The sequence below is a fragment of the Symphalangus syndactylus genome, chromosome 12 (assembly GCF_028878055.3).
Source record: "Symphalangus syndactylus isolate Jambi chromosome 12, NHGRI_mSymSyn1-v2.1_pri, whole genome shotgun sequence".
Classification (NCBI taxonomy): Eukaryota; Metazoa; Chordata; class Mammalia; order Primates; family Hylobatidae; genus Symphalangus; species Symphalangus syndactylus.
In genome coordinates this window covers 70,428,001-70,447,870 of record NC_072441.2, presented here as the reverse complement: position 1 = coordinate 70,447,870, position 19,870 = coordinate 70,428,001, and the positions used below count along the sequence as shown (strand labels likewise).

Here is a 19,870-nt window from a genome sequence, read left to right as displayed (position 1 = left end):
TAATGGAGATTTTAGTTGTTTCTAGTTTTTGACTGTTACAAATAATGCTGTTATACATTTGTGTGTAAGTTTTTTATAGCTATATGTTTTGATTTCTCTTGGGTAAATACCTAGGAGTAGAAAGGCTAGAAGTTCTGTAGGCATCTATTTAAATCTTTAAGAAACTGACAAAATGTTTTCCGAAGTGTACCACTTTACATTCCAACCAGAAATATATGAAAGTTCCAATTCCTCCACATTTTCATTGACATTTGATATGGCCAGACTTGTACTTTAGCCATTCTAATAGAAGAGTAATTATCTCTTATTGTGGTTTTAATTGAATTTCTCTAATGATTGATGATATTAAGCATATTTTCATATACTTATATGCCATCTGAATATCTTCTTCAATAAAGTGTCTGCTCAACTCTTCCACCCATTTTTTTATTTTTTTTTCTTGTTATTACTGAGCTTTCAGAGTGCTTCATTACATCCTGGATCAAGTGTTTTCTCAGATATAAGATTTACAGATATTTTCTCCCACTTGATGATTATCTTCTCATTCTCTTGAAAGTGTCTTTTAGAAAGTAAATTTTTAATTTTAATGAAGCCCAATTAATCAATTATTTCTTTTCTTTTAGCATTCTATCTAAGAAATCTTTGCCTAACTTAAGATCACAAAGACTTTCTCTTATGTTTTCTTAATTTTTGTACACAGTATTAGGTATTAATGTTCATTTTTTTGGCATATAGATATCCAACTATTCCAACATCATCTGTTGAAAAGACTGTCCTTTCTCTACTGAATCCTTTCCTATCTTTGTTGAAACTCAATTGATGATATGCATGTGAGTCTATTTCTGCACTCTTTATTCTTCTTTTCACTGATCTATCTTGACATCAATATCATACTATTTTGATTACTATAACTTTTTTTTTTTTTTGAGGCAGAGTCTCGCTCTGTTGCCCACGCTGGAGTGCAATGGCGCAATCTCAGCTCACTACAACCTCTGCCCCCAGGGCTCTTGTGATTCACCTACCTCAGCCTTCCGAGTAGCTGGGATGACAGGTGCCTGCCACCAGGCCTGGCTGATTTTTTTGTATTTTTAGTAGAGATGGGGTTTTGCCCTGTTGGCCAGGCTGGTCTCGAACTCCTGACCTCAGGTGATCCACCCTCCTCGGCCTCCCAAAGTGCTAGGATTACAGGCGTGAGGCAGCATGCCCAGCCTGATTACTATAACTTTATATTAAGTCTGCAAATCCGGCAGTGTTAATCCTCCAACTGTGTCCTTCTTTCTCGAAGATGTTTTTAGCTATTCCAGATGTTGTGAATTTCTGAATAAATTTTAGAATCATCTTATCAATTACAACCAAAAAAGGCCTGCTGGGATTTTGATTGGGCTTTCTTTGATTCTATAGATTAATTTAGGGAAAATTGACATTTTAAGAATATTTCATCTTCTGATCCATAAACAGTATCTCTCTGCATTTATTTAGATCTTCTTAATTTCTCTCAGCAATGATGATTAGGTATGGCAGATGCAGGCTATAAATCACAAGTTGGAGGTTCATTCAAAAATACACACACACACACACATTTTTAAATTTAATTTAATTTTAAGTTCTGGAATGCATGTGCAGGATGTATAGGTTCGTTACATAGGTAAATGTGTGCCATGGTGGTTTGCTGCACCTATCAACCCATCACCTAGTAATTAAGCCCTGCATGCATTAGCTATTTATCTGATGCTTTCTCCCTCCACCTTCCCCCACAGGCAGGCCCCAGTGTGTGTTGTTCTCCTCCCTATGTCCATGTGTTCTCATTGTTTGGCTCCCACTTATAAGTGAGAAGATGCAGCATTTGATTTTCTGTTCCTGTGTTAGTTTGCTAAGGATAATGGCTTCCAACTCCATCCATGGCCCTGAAAAGGAAAATATAAACATACATTTTGAAAACATAGTGTTGATTGAAAAAAGTACAAAATGATGAGATGTATGGCACAATAACAATATAAAAATTTAAGATGAACATATAACCCTTAAAATTATATTTTTCACAAATATTTAAAGACAGGAAGAAGTACATTAGAATGAATGACTTTGTGGTATGGAAAGGGAGGGAATGGAAGTCAGAATCTGGGATGAAGGAAAAACAAAAAGGGACCTTCTAGGAACGTGAAAATAATGCACCAAGAAGTGAGTATGGTTAACAACCTTCTATAAGCCTGTAAACCAAAAGTTTTAATAATATTGTATACTATGTAGTGTTTTTGTTGACCCTACTGGATATTATACATAGACAATCATGTCATCTGCAAATAAAGACAGTTTTGTTTCTTCCTTTCCCATCTGAGTGTCCTTTATTTCCTTGTCTTGCCTTATTGCACTGAATGGAACCTCTAGCACAATATTGAATAAAAGCAATGAAAACAGGCAATCTTTACCTTGTTCCTGGTCTTAAAGGGAAAGCATTAAGTCTTCCACCATTGAGTCTGATGTTAGCCATTGGCTTACATAGATGTTCTCTGTCAGGTTGGGGAAGTTCTTTGTTGTTTTTGAGACTTTTTATCAGAAATAGGTGTTAGATTTTATCAGATGTTTCTTCTTCATCTGTTGAGATAATATTTTATTGGATTTTCTTTGTTAGTCTTTAGTAAGATAAATTACATTGATTGATTTTCAAATGTTAAATCAAACCCTGCATCCTAAGGATAAACACTACTTGGTTATGTTGTATTATTCTTTCAATGTATTGTTGGATTCACTTTGCTAAAAAAATTGTTAAAAATTTTTCCATTCCTGTTCATGATGGATTTCGGTCTATAGCGGTTTTCTTCTTGAAATATCTTTGTCCGGTTGAGGTATCAAAGTAATGCCAGGCTTATAGAGTCATTTGGAAAGTATTCCTTTTACTTCAACTTTCTGGGAGAGTTTGCATGGAATTGATATTACTTCTTCATTATACATTTGATAGAATCCCCTCAGAAGTCATTTTGGCATTGAGTTTTCTTTGCGGGAAGGTTTTCAACCATAACTTCAATTTCTTCAATAGATATTGGACTATTCAATACCAATTTCTTCTTGAATAACCTTTGGTCATTTGTGTCTTTCAAGAAATTTGTTCATTTCATCTAAGTTGTCAAATTTATTGGCATAAAGTTGTTTAAAATACTTCCTTATTGTCTTTTCAATATCTGTAGAATCAATAGTGATATACCCTTTCTCATTACTGATATTGGTAATTTGTGTCTTCTTAATTTCCTGATAAGTCTGGCCAGAATTTTATCACTCTTATTGAGTAGTTTTGTTTCTTAGACTTTGGTACTATGGGGAGGATCAACATTTTTATTAAACAAACATTTTTATAGAAAGCTTTGAACCTGTTGAAGTATCAATCAGATTAAGTTGGCTACTATTTTATGGCCATGCTTTCCCACCCTTTCTCTGCCAGCCCCAATCTATTCCTCTACTCTTTGCCCAAATCCAGGAATAGCAATTCAAACAGGTTTTAAACCCTTGCTAGCAGAACCTTCACAGACTCTTTCAGTAATAATTCTCTGTTAAACCAATAAAATAGCACCACTACCTAGCACAGTGATGGTTAAAAGCAACCTGTTATACTTCTGCCCTCACAAGTCAATACCATTTCTCCCTACTACTTGACCAAAGCAACTAGAGATGAATGGGGTGTGAGGTGTAGAAGAAACACTTCCCAGAGTTGTGGCCACAGAAAAGCAAGAGTGCCAGGCCCAGGAGTAGATAAATTGAAGATGAGTCAACATTGCCCTTTACTTACAATTTTTGTAACCTATTATTGTGTAAGACTGCAAGTTGTTAAGTAGGAAATAGTGGGCAATTCTTAACACTGTAAGCCAAGAAAAGATGGAAAAAGAATTAAGATAGGTTATAGAAGCCAAATATTATCCTGTGTGTAATGAACAGTTGTCATCAAGGTTTCTAATCAGAGAAATGATACTATCCAATCTATATTTTCAGGAAGTCGTCTCTGGGGATAGTGTGGAGAAGTGGCTGAAAGGGGCCAGGACTGGAAAAGAAAGACTATTTAGGAGGATATTTGTATGACTCAAACCTGGATCAAAACTGATTAGCAGTGGGCTATTCATTAAGTATAGAGTGAAGGTAAATACAGGAAAGAGGACTGTTTAGGGGATCTCTCATTGCTTATACCTTTACTGGCAGGACTTCATAGAACCATAAAATATATCCTGTCAAATGTATACTAAATGTTTCCCCCAATTCAACTTCCACCTAGCTAGATCACAAAATAGTCATGGCCATACCAATGTCATCTGTCATGAGGGCAAGTGTGATGGAGGTTGAATTACAGTAGAAAGAAACTGCAGTTTTATCTTACTCTCACAAATTCTGCAAAAACATTTGAGCATAAGAACTCATTGTTGGGCTCTCTCTCAGGGCCATATAAAGGCTTTGTGCTAGTGAAGGGCCCTGGAAATAAGCTTCATAAACATGATGGTAAGTTCATTTTGCCTGGATTTTACAGTAGCATCCTAAGTGGCTTCCCAATCCATTTCCCATGTAGTAGCCAGAGTAATCTTAAAAGAAAAACTAGATGACATCAGTAAGATGACAAAATAGAGGTCCCCAGCCTACACACACACCCTACACACACACACACACACACACACACAAAACCACTTAAATATTTGGCAGCTATTTATGGAAAAAGTGTCTTTGTAGGAGTTTGGGGATCTGGGCAGAAGGGTGCAAAGCCCTGGTGGCACCCGAGACTCGGGAGGGCTGCTTTGAGAAGGCAAGCCAGTACATTGGTGACAGTTTCACTGGCCATAGTTCCAGATGTGAGCTGAAGGAGCTCTATCCCCCTATGAACTCAGCTCCAGCCCCCCTTATTCACAGTCCTGACACCAGCCCCTTCCACCAAGGCACCTAGGAGAAGTCACATCCATTCATGCTCCCCATAACAAGCCTGCCAATCTTGAACCTGATTGTAGTCCCTGGAGCAGTTAAATGACCTGGCTTCAGCCCCATTCTATTATTGCCCATGGCAGTCTTGCTCACCCAGAGACCTGCCCAGGAACCTAATGGAAGCCACACCAAAAAAAACAACCAGGTAACATACCTGACAACTTTGGATCCAACTGTGGTTACTGAAGCAGTCCTGTGACCTGGCTTCAATTCCATGCTACTGAAGTTCAGAGGCAGTCCTGATCACCCAGAGACCAGCCCAGCTACCTAACAGGAGCATACTTAGAGACTCAAAGAAGCCATACCTCAACATGTTCCTGGTAACAGACTTGCCAACCACAGACCTGACAGTGAATCTGGAAACAGCCATGAGACCTGGCTCTAGCCCCACCTAACCACAATCCTGGAGTTAGTTCATCCAGGAACGTGGCAGGAAAGAATCTTTACCTACTGAAATCAGTTTATAAAGACAGGAATAAGTGTCTTCTTCAAATGCATAGACACCAATGCAAGACTACACAGATTATGATGAATTAGGCAAACATGACAGCAGCAAAGGAAACTAATAAAGTGCCAGTAATAAACCATAAAGAAATGGAGATCCATGAAATCTTTGACAAAAAATTAAAAGTAATCTTAAAGAAGCTGAAAGAGCTGCAAGAGAACACAGACAGATGACTAAACAAAAATAAAAAAAAACATGAGCAAAATTAGAAGCTTAACAAAGAAATAGAAACCATAAGAAAGGACCAAACAGAAATGCTGGAGCTGAACAGTACAATGACTGAACTAAAAATTTCAATAGAAAGCTTAACAGTAGACTCTCTCATGCAGAAGAAAGAATCAGTACCTTAAAGACAGGTCATTTGAAATTATTCAATTAGAGGGATGAAAAGAAAAAAGAATGAAAAAGAGTGAGAAATGTCTACATGACCTATGGGACACCATCAGGCAAACCAATATACACATTATTTGAGTCTCAGAAGGATTAGAGAATGAGAAAGTGGAAGAAAAATATTTAAAGACATAATGACAGAAAACCTTCCATGTTTGGGAAAGTGAATATCCAGATCATGATGCCTAGAGAACCTCAAATAGACTGAACATCAAGAGGTCTTTACTGAGCCACACTGTAATCAAACTGTCAAAAGTCAAGAGGAAGGAAGGAAGGAGGGAGGGAGGGAGGCAGGGAGGGACTAATTAATTGGAAATGACTTATCAACCATAAGGGAACCACCATAAAACTATCAGAAGATTTCCCAGCAGAATCCTTGCAGGCCAGAAAATATTGGGATAATATATTATAAGTGTTGAAAGAAAAAAATACTGCCAATCAAGAATATCATATGTAGCAAAGCTATCCTTAAAAAATGAGAGATAAAGATTTCCCAGACAAACAAAAGCTGAGGGAATTAATCACGACTAGACATGCCTTACAAGAAATCCTAAAGGGAGTGCTTCAAGTTTAAACGAATGGACATTATCAACATGAAAGTATACAATTCACTGGTAAAGGGAAGTATATAGTCAAATTCAGAATATTGTAATATTGTAATAGCAGTACACCTTTAATTCTAGTATAAAAGTTAAATGAAAAAAGTATCAAAATCACTGTATCTACAATGATTTGTTAATGAACACATAATATAATAAGATGGAATTTGTTACTTCAATAACATAAAATGTTTGGGGGGAGTAAAAGTGTAGAGTTTTTGTATTCAATTGAAATTAAGTTGTTATCCAGTTAAAATATACTATTGTAACTATAAGATGTTTTTTGTAACTATAAGATGTTTTATGTAAGCCTCATGGTAATCACAAGGAAAAAAATCTGTAGTCAATACATAAAGGATCAAGAGGAAAGAATCAAAGTGCACCACTAGATATACATTATCAAATCTCAAAGGAAGACAGCAAGAAAGAAAAAAAGGAACAAAAGAACTGCAAAACAGTCAGAAAACAATGAACAAAATGGCAATGGTAAGTCCTTGCTTAATAATTACTTTAAAAGTGAGTAGATTAAATTCTTCATTCAAAATATGTAGGACTCCGTTCCAAGATGGCTGAATAGGAACAGCTCCAGTCTGCAGCTCCCAGCATGATCAACACAAAAGACAGGTGATTTATGCATTTCCAACTGAGGTACCTGGTTCATCTCATTGGGACTGGTTGGACAGTGAGTGCAGCCCATGGAGGGCAAGCTGAAGCAGGGTGGGGCATCACCTCACCCAGGAAGTGCAAGGGGCAGGGGATTTCCCTTTCCTAGCCAAGGGAAGCTGTGACAGACTGTACCTGGAAAAAACAGGACACTCCCACCCAAATACTGCCCTTTTCCCACAATCTTAGCAACCAGCAGACCAGGAGATTCTCTCTCATGCCTGGCTGGGTGGGTCCTGCACCCATGGAGCCTTGCTCACTGCTAGCGCAGCAGCCTGAGATCAACCCGCCAGGCTGCAGCCAGGTGGGGGGAGGGGCGTCCACCATTGCTGAGGCTTGACTAGGTGAACAAAGTAGTTGGGAAGCTCAAACTGGGAGGAGCCCACTGCAGCTCAGCAAGGCCTACTGCTGCTATAGACTCCACCTCTGTGGGCAAGGCATAGCTGAACAAAAGGCAGCAAAAACTTCTGCAGACTTAACATCCCTGTCTGACAGCTCTGAAGACAGCAGTGTTCCTCCCAGCATGGCATTTGAGCTCTGAGAATGGACAGGATGCCTACTCAAGTGGGTCCCTGACTCCGTGTAGCGTAACTGGGAGACACCTCCCAGTAGGGGCCGACAGACCCCTCGTACAGGTGGGTGCCCCTTTGGAATGAAGCTTCCAGAGGAAGGATCAGGCAGCAATATTTGCTGTTCTGCAATATTTGCTGTTCTGCAGCCTCTGCTGGTGATACCCAGGCAAACAGGGTCTGGAGTGGACCTCCAGCAAACTCCAACAGACCTGCAGCTGAGGGCATTGTTAGAAGGAAAGCTAACAGACGGAAAGTAATAGCATCAACATCAACAAAAAGGACATCCACACCAAAATCCCATCTGTGGGTCACCATCATCAAAGACCAAAGGTAGATAAAACCACAAAGATGGGGGGAAACCAGAGCAGAAAAGATGAAAATTCTAAAAACCAGAGCACCTCTTCTCCTCCAAAGAATTGCAGCTCCTTGCCAGCAATGGAACTAAGCTGGACAGAGAATGACTTTGACGAGTTGACAGAAGTAGGCTTCAGGAGGTTGGTAATAAGAAACTTCTCCAAGATAAAGGAGCATGTTCTAACCCATTGCAAGGAAGATAAAAACCTTGAAAAAAGGTTAGATGAATGGCTAACTAGAATAAACAGTGTAGAGAAGACCTTAAATGACCTGACAGAGCTAAAAACCATGGCATGAGAATTTCGGGACACATGCACAAGCTTCAGTAGCCAATTTGATCAAGTGGAAGAAAGGATATCATTGATTGAAGATTAAATTAATGAAATAAAGTGAGAAGACAAGTTTAGAGAAAAAAGAGTAAAAAGAAATGAACAAAGCCTCCAAGAAATATGGGACCATGTGAAAAGACCAAATCTATAATTGATTGGTGTACCTGAAAGTGACGGGGAGAATGGAACCAAGTTGGAAAACACTCTTCAGGATATTATCCAGGAGAACTTCCCCAACTTAGCAAGGTAGGCCAACATTCAAATTCAGGAAATACAGAGAATGCCACAAAGATGCTCCTCGAGAAGGGCAACTCCGAGACACATAATTTTCAGATTCACTAAGGTTGAAATGAAGGAAAAAGTGTTAAGGGCAGCCAGAGAGAAAGGTTGAGTTACCCACAAAGGGAAGCCCATCAGACTAACAGCGGATCTCTCGGCAGAAACCTTACAAGCCAGAAGAGAGTCGGGGCCAATATTCAACATTCTTAAAGAAAAGAATTTTCAACCCAGAATTTCATATCCAGCCAAACTAAGCTTCATAAGTGAAGGAGAAAAAAAATCCTTTATGGACAAGTGAATGCTGAGAAATTTTGTCACCACCAGGCCTGCCTTACAAGAGGTCTTGAAGGAAGCACTAAACATGGAAAGGAACAACAACTACCAGTCACTGCAAAAAACATGCCAAATTGTCAAGACCATTGACGCTAGGAAGAAACAGCATCAATTAATGGGCAAAATAACCAGCTAATATCATAATGATAGGATCAAATTCACACATAACAATATTAACCTTAAATGTAAATGGGCTAAATGCCCCAATTAAAAGACACAGATTGGCAAATTGGATAAAGAGTCAAGACCCATTAGTGTGCTGTATTCACGAGACCCATCTCATGTGCAGAGATACACATAGGCTCAAAATAAAGGGACGGAGAAAGACCTACCAAGCAAATGGAAAGCAAAAAAAGCAGGGGTTGCAATCCTAGTCTCTGATAAAACAGACTTTAAACCAATAAAGATCAAAAGAGACAAAGAAGGCCATTACATAATGGTAAAGGGATCAATTCAACAAGAAGAGCTAACTATCCTAAATATATATGCACCCAATACGGGAACACCTAGATTCATAAAGCAAGTCCTTAGAGACCTACAAAGAGACTTAGACTCCCACACAATAATGGGAGACTTAAACATCCCACTGTCAATATTAGATCAATGAAACAGAAGGTTAACAAGGATATCCAGGACTTGAACTCAGCTCTGAACCAAGCAGAACTAATAGACATCTACAGAACTCTCCACCCCAAATCAACAGAATATACATTCTTCTCAGCACCACATCGCATGTATTCTAAAATTGATCACATGATTGGAAGTAAAGCACTCCTCAGCAAATGTAAAAGAACAGAAATCACAACAAACTGTCTCTCAGACCACAGTGCAATCAAATTAGAACTCAAGATTAAAAATTCACTCAAAACCACACAACTACATGGAAACTGAACAACCTGCTCCCGAATGACTACTGGGCAAATTACTAAATGAAGGCAGAAATAAAGATGTTCTTTGAAACCAATGAGAACAAAGACACAATGTACCAGAATCTCTGGGACACATTTAAAGTGGTGAGTAGAGGGAAATTTATAGCACTAAATGCCCACAGGAGAAACCAGGAAAGATCTAAAATCGACACCCTAACATCACAATTAAAAGAACTAAAGAAGCAAGAGCAAAAAAATTCGAAAGCTAGCAGAAGGCAAGAAATAACTAAGATCAGAGCAGAACTGAAGGAGATAGAGACACAAAAAAAAAACCCTTCAAAAAATCAATGAATCCAGGAGCTGGTTTTTTGAAAAGATCAACAAAATTGATAGACCGCTAGCAAGACTAATAAAGAAGAAAAGAGAGAAGAATCAAATAGATGCAATAAAAAATGATAAAGGGGATATCACCACCAATCCCACAGAAATACAAACTGCAGTCAGAGAATACTATAAACACCTATACACAAATAAACTAGAAAATCTAGAAGAAATGGATAAATTCCTGAATACATACACCCTCCCGAAAGTAAACCAGGAAGAAATTGAATCTCTGAATAGACCAATAACATGCTCTGAAATTGAGGCAATAATTAAGAGCCTACCAAACAAAAAAAGTCCAGGACCTGATGGATTCACAGCCAAATTCTACCAGAGGTAAAAAAAGAGCTGGTACCATTCCTTCTGAAACTATTCCAATCAACAGAAAAACAGAGAATCCTCCCTAACTCATTTGATGAGGCCAGCATCATGCTGATACCAAAGCATTGCAGAACACACTCACACAAAAAAGAGAATTTTAGACCAATATCCCTGATGAACATCTATGGAAAAAGCCTCAATAAAATACTGGCAAATCAAATCCAGCAGCACATCAAAAAGCTTATCCACCACGATCAAGTTGGCTTCATCCTTGGGATGCAAGGCTGGTTCAACATATGCAAATCAATAAACATAATCCATCACATAAAAAGAACTAATGACAAAAACCACATGATTATCTCAATAGATGCAGAAAAGGCCTTCAACAAAATTCAACAATCCTTCATGATAAAACTCTCAATAAACTAGGTATTGATGGAATGTGTCTCAAAATAATAAGAGCTATTTATGACAAACCCACAGCCAATATCATACTGAATGGGCAAAAACTGGAAGCATTTCCTTTGACAACCAGCACAAGACAAGGATGCCCTCTCTCACCACTCCTATTCAGCATAGTGTTGGAAGATCTGGCCAGGGCAATCAGGCAAGAGAAAGAAATAAAGGGTATTTAACTAGGAAATGAGGAAGTCAAATTATCCCTGTTTGCAGATGACATGATTGTATATTTAGAAAACCCCATCGTCTCAGCCCAAAATCTTAAGCTGATAAGCAACTTCAGCAAAGTCTCAGGATACAAAATCAATATGCAAAAATCACAAGAATTCCTATACACCAAAAACAGAGAAACAGAAAGCCAACTCGTGAGTGAACTCCCATTCACTCATGAGGACCTCTTCAAGGAGAACTACAAACCACTGCTCAACAAAATAAGAAGACACAAACAAATAGAGGAACATTCCATGCTCATGGAGAGGAAGAATAAATATTGTGAAAATGGCTATACTGCTCAAAGTAATTTATAGATTCAATGCCATCCCCATCAAGCTACCAATGACTTTCTTCACATAATTGGAAAAAACTACTTTAAAGTTCATATGGAACCAAAAAAGAGCCTGCATTGCCAAGACAATCCTAAGCAAAAAGAACAAAGCTGGAGGCATCATGCTACCTGACTTCAAACTATACTACAAGGCTACAGTAAAAAAACAGCATGGTACTGGTCCCAAAACAGACATACAGACCAATGGAACAGAACAGAGGCCTCAGAAATAACACCACACATCTAAAACCATCTGATCTTTGACAAACCTGACAAAAACAAGAAATGGAGAAAGAATTCCCTATTTAATAAATGGTGCTGGGAAAACTGGCTAGCCATATGTAGAAAGCTAAAATTGGATCCCTTCCTTACACCTTATAAAAAAATTATTTCAAGATGGATTAAAGACTTAAATGTTAGACCTAAAACCATAAAAACCCTAGAAGAAAACCTAGGCAATACCATTCAGGACATAGGCATGGGCAAGAACTTCATGACTAAAATACCAAAAGCAATGGCAACAAAAGCCAAAATAGACAAATGAGATCTAATTAGACTAAAGAGCTTCTGCACAGCAAAAGAAACTACCATCAGGGTGAACAAGTAACCTACAGAATGGGAGAAAATTTTTGCAATCTACCCATTTGACAAAGGGCTAATATCCAGAATCTACAAAGAACTTAAACAAATTTACAAGAAACAAACAACCCCATCAAAAAGTCGGCAAAGGATATGAACAGACACTTCTCAAAAGAAGACATTTATGCAGCCAACAGACACCGAAAAAATGCTCATCATCACTGGTCATCAGAGAAATGCAAATCAAAACCACAATGAGATACAATCTCACACCAGTTAGAATGGCAATCATTAAAAAGTCAGGAAACAACAGATCCTGGAGAGGATGTGGAGAAACAGGAATGCTTTTACACTGTTGGTGGGAGTGTAAATTAGTTCAACCATTGTGGAAGACAGTGTGGTGATTCCTCAAAGATCTAGAACTAGAAATGCCATTTGACCCAGCGATCCCGTTACTGGGTATATTCCCAAAGGCTTATAAATCATGCTACTATAAAGACATATGCACACATGTGTTTATTGCGGCACTATTCACAATGGCAAAGACTTGGAACCAACCCAAACGTCCATCAATGATAGACTGGATTAAGAAAATGTGGCACATATACACCATAGAATACTATGCATCCATAAAAAAGGATGAGTTCATGTCCTTTGCAGGGACATGGATGAAGCTGGAAACCATCATTCTCAGCACACTATCAAAAGGAAAGAAAACTAAACACCACATGTTCTCACTCATAGGTGGGAATTGAACAATGAGAACACTTGAACACAGGGCAGGGAACATCACACACCAGGGCCTGTCGTGGGGTGGGGGGCTGGGGGAAGGATAGCAATAGGAGAAACACCTAATGTAAATGAGGAGTTGATGGGTGCAACAAACCAACATGGCACATGTATACCTGTGTAACAAACCTGCACATCGTGCACATGTACCCTAGAACTTAAAGTATAATAATAATTAAAAAAAAGATGTAGAGTGACACCTGCCCTCATGTTTATGACAGCACTATTCACAATAGCAACATCATAGAACCAACCTAAGTGTCCATCAGCGGGTTGACTGGATAAAGAAAATGTGGTACATATACACCACGGGCTATTATGCAACCATAAAAAAGAATGCAATCATATCCTTTGCAGCTGGATGGATGGAGCTGGATGCCATTATCCTAGGTGAACTACCCCAGAAGCAGAAAATTGAGTATCACATATCCTCACTTATAAGTGTGAGCTTAACATCGAGTACACATGGACATAAAGATGGAAATAATAGATATGGGGGACTCAAAAGAGGGGAGGAAGTGAGGAGAGTGAGGGTTAAAAGATTACCTATTGGATACAATGTTCAATATTTGGGTGACGAGTACACTAGAAACCCAATCCCCATCATTAGGCAATATATCCATGTAACAAACATGCACATATACCCCCTGAATCTAAAATAAATAAATAAATATTTGATGAATTGTAACTAAAAAATATATAGAGAATGAATAGCTAAAAAGAATAAGATCATCTGGGTACAATGGCTCACGCCTATAGTCCCAGCTTTTTGGAAGGCCAAGGCAGGAGGATTGCTTGAGCTCAGGAGTTTAAGACCAGTCCTGGCAACATAGCAAGATCCTGTCTCCATAAAAAATTTAAAAATTAGCCAGATGTGATGGTGAACATCTGTGGTCTCAACTACTCAGGAGGCTGAGGTGACAGGATCACTTGAGCCCGGGAGATTGAGGCTACAGTGAGCCGAAATTATGTGACTACACTCCACTCTGGGTGACACAAAAAGACCTTGCCTCTAAAAAAAAAAAAAAAAAAAAAATTTTTTTTTTTGTTTTTGAGATGGATTCTTGCTCTGTTGCCCAGGCTGGAGTACAATGGCACAATCTCGGCTCACTGCAAGGTCTGCCTCCTGGGTTCAAGTGATTCTCCTGCCTCAGCCTCCTGAGTAGCTGGGACCATAGGCATGTGCTACCATGCCTGGCTAATTTTTATATTTTTAGTAGAGATGAAGTTTCACCATGTTGGCCAGGCTGGTCTTGAACTCCTGACCTCAGTGATCCGCTCGCCTCAGCCTCCCAAAGTGCTGGGATTACAGGCATGAGCCACTGCACGTGGCCAAAAAAGTTTTTTAAAGAATAAGATCAACTATATGCTATTTACAAGGGATTAACTTTAGATTTAAAAACATACATAAGCTGAAAGGGAAAAGTTGGAAAAATATAGAAATGGCAACTGAAAGGTGACTAAACTTATATCAGACACAATAGACTTTAAGTCAAAAGCTGTCACAAAAGACAAAGAAGGTCTTTATATGCTGATAAAGGCATCAATTCATCAAGAGGATATACTAATCATAAATATATGTGCATCTAACAATGGAACACCTAAATATGCAACACAAATATTAACATAAATGAAGGGAAAAGTAGATAGCAATACAATAGTAGTGGGGGATTTCAATACTTGACTTTCAACAATGGATAGATCATCTAGACAAAATCAATAAGAAAATAGCAAAGTTGAACAACACTATAGACCAAACGGACCTAGGAAACATATACAGAAAATTTTATTAAACAGCAACAGAATATACATTCTTTTCAAGCACATGCAGAACATCCTCCAGGATAGATCATTTGTTAGCCCACAAAACAAGACTTAACAAATTTAGGAAGGTTGAAATATATCAAGTATCTGTCCCAACAATAATGGTATGGAACTAGAAATCAATAACAGAAGAAAAATTGAAAAATTCACAATATGGGGAAATTAAACAACATACTCCTGAACAAGTAATAGGTCAAAGAAGAAATCAAAATGGAAATCAAAAAACACATTGAGACAAACAAATATGAAAACACAACATATCAAAATTTATGGGATGCAGCAAAAGCAATTTTAAGAGGAAAGTGTATGGTGATAAATGCCTATGTGAAGAAAATAAAGATCATAAATAAACAACCTAACTTTATACATCCAGGAACTTGAAAAAGAAAAGTAAATTAAGCCCAAAGTTAGCAGAAGAAAGGAAATAACAGAGTAGGACAGAAATAAATCAAATAAAGAGAAAACATAGAAAATATCAATGAAACTAAGTTGGTTGTTTTAAAAGATAAACAAAATTGGTAAACCTTTAACTAGACTACAAAAATGAAGAAACTAAAATAAATAAAATCAGAAATGAAAGAGGAGACATTAGAACTAATACAAAGGATCATAAAAGACCACTATGAATAATTATACATCAACAAATTAGATAACACAGAAGAAATGAATAAATTCCTGGAAACACACAACCTACCAAGACTGAATCATGAAGAATTAAAAAACCTGAACAGACCAATAACAAGTGAATCTTTTTTACTGAGTAGTAGATCTCAACAGTGGGTTTAAAATATTAAATAAACCATGTTATAAACAGATGTGCTGTCATCCGGGCTTTGTTGTTCCACTTATACAGCACAGGCAGAGTAAATTCAGCATAATTCTCCTTTTTTTTTTTTTTTTTTTTTTTTTGGAGACGGAGTCTCGCTGTCACCCAGGCTGGAGGGCAGTGGCATGATCACTGCTTACTGCAGGCTCTGCCCCTTGGGGTTCACACCATTCTCTTGCCTCATCCTCCCGAGTAGCCTGGGACTACAGGCGCCCGCCACCTCGCCTGGCTATTTTTTTGTATTTTTAGTAGAGATGGGGTTTCACCGTGTTAGCCAGGATGGTCTCGATCTCCTGACCTCGCGATCCGCCCGCCTCGGCCTCCCAAAGTGCTGGGATTACAGGCGTGAGCCACTGCGCCCAGCCTTAAATTTAGCATAATTCTCAATGATCACCAGATTTTCAGAATGGCAAATGGGCATTGGTTTCAACTTAGTCACCAGCTGCATTAGGCCCTAACAAGAGAGTTGCCCTGTCCTTCGAAGCTTTGAAGCCAGGCATTGATTTCTCCTCTCTAGCTATGTTAAGTCCTAGATGGCATCTTCTTACAATTCTGTTAGAAGGCTGTATTGTCACATTGAAAATCTATTATTTGGTACAGCCGCTTTCATTAATTATCCTAGCTAGAACTTCTGGATCACTTGCTGTAACTTTTACTGCTTCACCTTGTATTTTTATGTTATGGAGGTGGCTTCTTTCCTTAAACCTCATTAACCAACCTCTGCTAGCTTCAAACTTTTCTTCTGCAGCTTCCTCACTTCTCTCAGCCTTCATAGAATTGAAGACAGTTAGGGTCTTGTTCTGGATTAAGCTTTGGCTTAAGGGAAATGTTGCGGTTGGTTTGATCTTCTATCCAGAACACTAAAACTTTGTCTACATCAGCAGTAAGGCTGTTTCGCTTTCTTATCAACTATGTGTTCACTGCAATAGCACTTTTAATTTTCTTCAAGAACTTTTCCGTGCCCCTGGGCTGGCTTTATCTGCTAAGAGGTGGAGGCCTGGAGAGCTGCATAGCCCTCTGTAGCCATTTGCAGCAGCCCTTGTAGGAAGGGAGAAACAGTGAGGTGGAGGAAGGGCTAGATTTTCTGAATCTCATTGGCCTGGCTCCTGAGCCAGAGGTAGGGTAGGGTTGGGTGGAGCGAGAAAGCAGCCACACCACACTTTGCTGAGTCCAGATGGTGGATTCATGAGAACCATTTAATTGCCCACAGAGAGAGGACATCTCACTTTGGCAGAGGACTGGCTAATCAGAAGCAGACCCCAGCCTCTCCTCCCTTCTTCTCTCCCTCCCTTTGTGAATTCAGCTTGATGGATACAAGGAAAGGCTCCAGCACTTTGATCCCTAGCCACACTGCCCAGCCTCAAGCATGGGACATTCAGAAATAACTCAGGGATTTTTTTTATTGGGAGGAGGGAAGGGAAGTTCCCATGTAAGCTCACCTTGGCCATGCCCCCCAACCGTCATGAACCAAACTAGCCCAGCTCTCCCTACACCCAGCCAGAAAACTTTTTCTTTTCTTTGTGACAAAGGGCTTCATGCTGGGAATACTTTAAAAAAAAAAAGCAAGTGGGATTAGAGACAGCCTGGGGTTCAGGAGGTAAACAGATCAGGTTTCCAATGAAATAAGTTAGGCATCTATCATTTCACAGAGTGCCTCTACCATATAAGAACTGTATGACCTCAGGAAAGCCAAATAACCACCATGAGGTTTAGGTTCCTCCTCTACAAAATGAAGATGAAGATACCTACCTGGTGGGACCTGAATGGGATGCCTGGTGCTCATTCAGGGCGTTATTTTCTCTCCCAGGCTGGTGAGATGCTAAGACCAAAGATTAGGCTCAGTTTTATACCCTCCTCGGCCAAAAGTTATGTTGTTCAATATATAGATTTTCCTACCACCTCCTTTACTATCTGGTTCCTCGTTTTGTTTTTTCTACTGTATCAATTCTATTATCCTTATTATTCCTATGATTTTTATTGTAAAGTCTTTATAATCCAACCAGGATGGTTGATTGAAAGGACGGGTTGAAACCACAGTGGATTTTGTAACACCACATGGGCTTCTGAAACATGTTGCATGCAAATTGTCATCTTGAACAGAGAATCATATTCAAATATGATTCAAATAGGACTAGGTCTGGTATGGTCCAGTTTTTTTTTTTTTTTTTTTTTAACCTTCAGCGACTGACAGGTGTTTTCAGAAACTTCTATTCCTGTCCCTGGGACCCTGCATTTATTCTTTGACTGTGGCCATGGGACTCCTCCACCCCCAGCCATTCCTCAGAAAAAAAGATGGCTGAGAGCCCCCTCCCCTCTCTTCTCGACATGGTGGCGACCTAATGCCTGAAGTGATGGTCTCTATCCAGTCCCAGAACATCATTAGCCCCCTTTTCTCATTGCTGAGATAGGTTTGAAGGCTGGACTGGTGAGAGTGAGGTGGGGAAAACAATATATATCTTCTTTTCTCTCTAGCTCATCCACTTACTCCCATATTCCTTCTCTCTTAAAGTGTCCCTACCCCTCTAAAGCCTGGGATGAGGATTTGAAGTGCACTCCAGAGTAGTCATCAATTGACTTGACCTTCAGCCTCAACCTGCCAGAGCCAGAGTGTGGACGGGGGCAAACCGGACCATACCAGACCAGGTTCCTGGGATCACAAGAGCTAGGTTCTATTCTAGCCCCAGCCTCACAAACTGTGTGCTACCGGAGAAGTCACTTCTCCACTGTATGTGTTCACTGTTTCCTCAACGCTCAAATCAGTGGGAAGACAAATGACTCCAGGCTCTCCAGGGAAATGTGGGAATTGAGAGTGGCCACTAGGTGGCAGTACTCAGAAAGACACGGTGCGGGAGCCCCTGACAGACACGAGGGCTCTGAAGCGCAGGTTCAGCCTGAGGAGAAAGCCGCGACTTCCCTCGTCCAATAAACGCATTTACCGTTTCGCACCCCCTGCTACAGCCGTAGGAATCGGTGCACGGCTCTACGGTCTCCCTCTCCGGCTGACCGTAGGTATCCCTTAGGACTCTGTACTGAAGCTCTCCCTGACAAAGCCTCTCTCCCGACTTTTCAGGGTGAATCCTTGTCACCTCTGTCTCCCCGCCGTCCTTAATCCACACCTTGATCAGGACACCACTCTAGAGAGCCATCATTCCCCTGTCTCCCTTTGAGGTTCTGGAGAGCAGACATCAAGTTTTCTTCACCTCTGTCTCCCCAGTGCCCAACATGGGACCGGCATAGTGCCTGCTGCTATGTATTTGTCTTCCGGATGAATAAGTTCATGAATAGAGCTTGAGAAGATCAAATTGAGCCCTTTACAATGATTTTCGATCTCCTTTTTTTGGTAACTGAGTATTGAGTTATGCTTTTCTTTTTTTTTTTTTTTTTTTTTTTTGAGACAGAGTCTCGCTCTGTCGCCCAGGCTGGAGTGCAGTGGCGCGATCTCGGCTCACTGCAAGCTCCGCCTCCTGGGTTCACGCCATTCTCCTGCCTCAGCCTCTCCGAGTAGCTGGGACTACAGGCGCCCACCACCACACCCGGCTAATTTTTTTGTATTTTTTAGTAGAGACGGGGTTTCACCGTGGTCTCGATCTCCTGACCTCGTGATCCACCCGCCTCGGCCTCCCAAAGTGCTGGGATTACAAGCGTGAGCCACCGCGCCCAGCCCGAGTTATGCTTTTCTTGATTTTGATCAGCAAATATTACTTTGGTGGGGTTTTAAGCATCTCTTAGCTGTGAGTCTCTTGATTCAAACAAAAACCTATGACAACCCAAATATATAAAATGAATAAAAGTAGAGCTACTTGAGAGCTGGGTGGGAAGGCCCGGAGTCTATACTGCTTCTACCTCCATCCCCTGGTTGGTTAGGGAAGCCCGCCTTAGAATCCGAGGGCTCTGTAAACATGTTTTTTAAGCACCACCTTGGTTGTCGTGTCAGTTCTTCTATTTATCTCCAGTTTCCAGAAAAGATAAATGTCTGGAGAAGGACTGAGTTTCTTGAGGGCAGGAGCTGTGTTTCCTATCACAAGGCAGCCAGGGGGACAGTGCATTCAAAGGGTGTTTGACTCGCTAATGAAGTTGAGTTGAATTATAATAATAGGGTTCAAAGACAAATATTGCTTTAGAAGTTGGAAAGAAGTGGACTTTCCTGGCTTTCCCCCAAAGGAGACATGGGAAGGTGACTAAGGAGATGGCTGGCCTGACCATCACCTCTGAAGGACTCCTGAGTTGCGTCCTTGTAATCTCTGAATCAGAGGGGCCTAGGGGTGGCCAAGTGGTCAACAGCTCTTGCTTCAGAACTGGATGATTCA

General features: G+C 39.9%; 1 long non-coding RNA gene across 1 annotated transcript; it reads right to left on the bottom strand.

Moving 5' to 3' along the window:
* Positions 1-1,609: 1,609 nt before the first annotated feature.
* On the bottom strand, positions 1,610-17,547 carry LOC134733858 (uncharacterized). Its single transcript, XR_010117398.1, has 3 exons — positions 17,313-17,547; positions 2,427-2,592; positions 1,610-1,904 (listed from the first exon to the last, which is right to left on the bottom strand). It is a non-coding gene; the product is annotated as an uncharacterized lncRNA (long non-coding RNA).
* Between the last annotated feature and the right edge of the window lie 2,323 nt (positions 17,548-19,870).